Raw genomic sequence first — 4,953 nt, 5'->3', positions numbered from 1 at the left:
AAACTTGAGCCATCACTAATACTTTTCTGGAGAACTATTTATTCCATTTTGAGCAAAGCTTGTCAACTGGGGGTAGGGATGAGGGGGAGAGAAGCACATAAGAATCTTAGGCATAATTTTTAAAGGATATCATAATGTATTTTAAGATAAAAGATAAAACTATTTGCATTGATTTATAGATGTGAAAAAGGAATAAACTTCTTCCGAGAGTAGACCTCTCTTGCACCCACCCCTCTTTATAGCAGAATTTCTAGGTGCAATTTTTTTTTTTTTTAATTGGTAAAAAGTAATTTGGAGTCTACCCCACATGGTGTGCTTAACATGTAATACTCAACATGCATAAAGTTCTTAACAGTTTATAAAGGGCTGACATGCAGTTCTCAGTTGGTCCTTACTCCAACCTTATAGGTGGGATCAATATTATCATCTCCATCTTAGATAAGATAGCTTAATATCAGAAGTTAAACCACATCTGTAATGACACATTAGTAGTAAGAGGGAGACCCAGGCTGGGATTTATATTTAGTTTGCTTATTTTTGCACCATGCTATTGAAGGGTGTCCAAATACGCCACCACCAAAATATGTCACTTTGGCATAAGGATTATTCTGAGCGGAAGGCAACTGAGAAACAGCAGACACAGGAGGAGTTCTCTGCCCTCTCCCTTTCCACCTAAAAGCAGGGCATAAATTTCCCTTTTTGAAAGTGTCCCCTCTCCCTTTTCCCATACCAGGAAGAGGAGATGATTCTCATCACTGGAGAAAGCACTGATTTGAGTCTGCACAACAAATCTTACCAAATTACTCTTATCTTCCATTAGTTTCTTGCATGTGTTTACTTTCCCATAATTTACTGCCCTAGAAGCCCAAACCCCTTTTCCTTTGTCTTATCACTTCTCCACACTTTATCATCCTTTGTTAAAACAGTATATAAGCTCCCAGACCTAACCACTTTGGGGGTTTTTACTTCTCTTCTGTGAGGCTCCCCATGTGCATATGAAATAAACCTGTTCTCCTGTTACTCTGTCTTTTGTCAGTTTAATTCACAGTCCTCAGAATAAGAGAGTAAAGTTAAGAGGGTAGAGGAAAAGGTTTTCCTCCCTTACACTATGATCTCACATTTTTCATGTCTGGTATCTCCAAATTTCTTGAGAATTTTTTTCCCTCAACTTCCTCATTGTGTCTAGTACAATCATGGGAGAGTGGCTGGCTGGCTGGCTAGATTTGCTACAAGAGACATTTAAGTTGACATATAATTGTTATAGGATTGAAACTAGAGAGAGAAACATTCTGGCTTCCCCAACACCTTGTTAATATTTTCTAAATTAAGAAATCTGTAAAAACCCTAAAGCTATTTACAGGTTAATCATGATTATTCACTTGATACAGCTGGAAAGATTCAGGAGCCACATTTTGATCAGGGTCACAAGTTATTGGACATTATTATTCAATTGTTCACTCATTGTTATTAGATGCTATTGTTCATTATTGTTCAATGAACGTTTACTGTTTATTACAGATCACTTCTCAATACACATTTGAGTATTCTTATTTGTACTTTAAAAAGACTTCTCAAATAAAAACTAATATGGTCTTTGATAAAGACATTAAAACAATCAATAAACTAGCTGTCAGGTATTTTTTCATTTAAATATAAATTTCCTTTCTCTATATGAAAGGGGAAAGATGGGACAAGATAGTTGGGCTAAGAAACAATAGAATTATCTGACATTTTTGCATGTGAAAATGGAGTGCCTGTGCAATCGAGATGTGGCCTCCATCTGAATTGAGAAACAGTGGACTCGTGTTGGCTTTGCCTCCAGATCACTATTTCACTGAAATTGAAGTATTGAAAGTTTATCAAAGCTGACTCCTCCTTTCTTAGCTGAGGCTAAGAAAACTGGGTCTCTTGTCAGCTCCTGCTAATGAAGACAAAATAAACAATGCTTGCAGTTAATCACTGGCACATGAACTACACTGCTGTGGGAAAAGAGCACGTGGCTCCAAGGTCGCAAATGCATAAGGACACAATATATGTTTGCTGAAAGTTTGGAGCCAAGTAAATTTTTAAGATTTTTGAAAGTAAAATTCCAAATGAATTCTTTTTTTTCCCATAAATATCCAGCTCCATGAAGAATTTAATGCTTGACAATTGAGATTCTACCACATGCCAGGAGATTTCAAGCGCATTATTATATTTTCACTCAGTTATTATGATAACCTCAGGCTCTTGCTGCAACACTACACGTTTTCAACCACCAATGGCTGGCAGAAACAGTGAAGCCATATTTTTTTAAATGCCACCGTTTAGGAGAGCTCTGTACGTTTTTTTAATTGTCTTATTCGATAGGTGTGTTCCATAAAGGAGAAAAATCAGAACCTCATAATTTTTTTTTTTTTTCGGTACACGGGCGTCTCACCGCTGCAGCCTCTCCCGTTGTGGAGCAAAGGCTCCAGACGCGCAGGCCCACTGGCCATGGCTCACGGGCCCAGCCGCTCCGCAGCATGTGGGATCTTCCCAGACCGCGGCATGAACCCGTGTCCCCCACAACGGCAGGCGGACTCTCAACCACTCTGCCACCAGGGAAGCCCCCATAATTTTTTAAATATGAAAATTATCTTTATTAGAACAACTAGTGCAAACTAAAATGCTGTCAAAATAAATCCTTTTGGACTTCCCTGGTGGCGCAGTGATTAAGAACCCGCCTGCCAATGCAGGGGATACGGGTTCAAGCCCTGGTCCAGGAGGATCCCACATGCCGCGGAGCAACTAAGCCCATGCACCACAACTACTAAGCCTGCACTCTAGAGCCCATGAGCCACAGCTACTGAGCCTGAGTGCCACAACTACTGAAGCCCATGCACGTAGAGCCCGTGCTCCGCAACAACAGAAGCCACCGCAATGAGAAGCCCATGCACCGCAACGAGAGAAAGCCCGTACACAGCAACGAAGACCCAACACAGCCAAAAATAAGTAAATGAATAAATAAATTTATAATAAATAAAACCTTTTGCTCCTAAAGGGGGTCATAATTTATCAAATTCCCTACATTTATTTCATACTATTTATTTTATTTCAGAACCATATGATCTACAGGAATTACATGATAATTATTTTGAACTCAGACAAAGAAATGTAGGCAAGTTCCCTAGCGTTACAAATATTTAGTTTTTCTCTCTAAATAGTTTAAAGATTTAACATTAATGTTTAGAAAAGTTTTTCAAATGTCATATTTAAGTACCTTCCCCCCCAAGGACTACATTATCCTTTCAGTAATTAACCAATCTGATTGCTTCTGGTCAAAATCAGCTCCTTAGCAAAATTACACTTGTGTGCTTACAACGGTGCAGTTATTTAAAAATTGGATTCCAGGAAATGAAGTTGTAAAACATGTTTAGGTAAATACTTTTTTTTTTTTTTTTTTTTTTTTGGTGGTCCGCAGGCCTCTCACTGCTGTGGCCTCTTCTTGTTGCAGAGCACAGGCTCCGGACGCACAAGCTCAGCGGCCATGGCTCACGGGCCTAGCCACTCCGCGGCATGTGGGATCTTCCCAGACTGGGGCACGAACCCATGTCCCCCGCATCGACAGGTGGACTCTCAACCACTGCGCCACCAGGGAAGCCCCATAATTTTTAAAATATGAAAATTATCTTTATTAGAACAACTGGTGCAAATAAAAATGCTGTCAAAATAAATCCTTTTGGACTTCCCTGGTGGCGCAGTGGTTAAGAATCCACCTGCCAATGCAGGCGACACGGGTTCGAGCCTCGGTCCAGGAGGATCCCACATGCCGCGGAGCAACTAAGCCCGTGCACCACAACTACTAAGCCTGCACTCTAGAGCCCATGAGCCACAACTACTGAGCCTGAGTGCCACAACTACTGAAGCCCGTGCACGTAGAGCCCGTGCTCTGCAACAAGAGAAGCCACCGCAATGAGAAGCCTGTGCACTGCAACGAGAGAAAGCCCGTCCGCAGCAACGAAGACCCAACACAGCCAAAAATAAATAAATGAATAAATAAATTTATAAAAAATAAATAAATAAAACCTTCTGCTCCTAAAGGGGATCATAATTTATCAAATTCCCTACATTTATTTCACACTATTTATTTTATTTCAGAACCATATGATCTATAGGAACTACATGATAATTATTATTATTATTTTTAAAAATATTTATTTATTTATATTTATTTTTGGCTGTGTTGGGTCTTCGTTTCTGTGCAAGGGCTTATCTCTAGTTGCGGCAAGCAGGGGGCCACTCTTCATCGCAGTGCATGGGCCTCCCACTGTCACGGCCTCTCTTGTTGCGGAGCACAGGCTCCAGACACGCAGGCTCAGTAGTTGTGGCTCACGGGCCCAGTCGCTCCGCGGCATGTGGGATCTTCCCAGACCAGGGCTCGAACCCGTGTCCCCTGCATTAGCAGGCAGATTCTCAACCACTGCGCCACCAGGGAAGCCCCATGATAATTATTTTGAACTCAGACAAAGAAATGTAGGCAAGTTCCCTAGCGTTACAAATCTTTAGTTTTTCTCTCTAAATAGTTTAAAGATTTAACATTAATGTTTAGAAAAGTTTTTCAAATGTCATATTTAAGTACCTTCCCCCTCCCTGTCATATTTAAGTACCTTCTCCCGCAAGGTCAAAATCAACTCCTTAGCAAAATTACTCTTGTGTGTTTACAATGGTGCAGTTATTTAAACAATTGGATTCCAGGAAATGAAGTTGTAAAACATGTTTAGGTAAATACTTTTTAACATTATCCAAATGGTTCTGTTAATTTGATTTACAAAATTTTTATCAATTTCGGTTGCAAAGCAAATATTCATTTCAGTAGAAGGCTACTGCACCAATCTCTTAAGAATAACCCTTAATATGGGTCATCCCAACTTTGTTCAGCTCTGGAGAAATTTAAAATTGATATACAGCTACTTCCCAAGGGCATAGCGTGAC

The sequence above is a fragment of the Lipotes vexillifer genome, unplaced genomic scaffold (genome assembly GCF_000442215.2).
Source record: "Lipotes vexillifer unplaced genomic scaffold, Lipotes_vexillifer_v1.1 scaffold1161, whole genome shotgun sequence".
NCBI classification, from domain to species: domain Eukaryota; kingdom Metazoa; phylum Chordata; class Mammalia; order Artiodactyla; family Lipotidae; genus Lipotes; species Lipotes vexillifer.
This window is presented reverse-complemented; position numbering follows the sequence as displayed.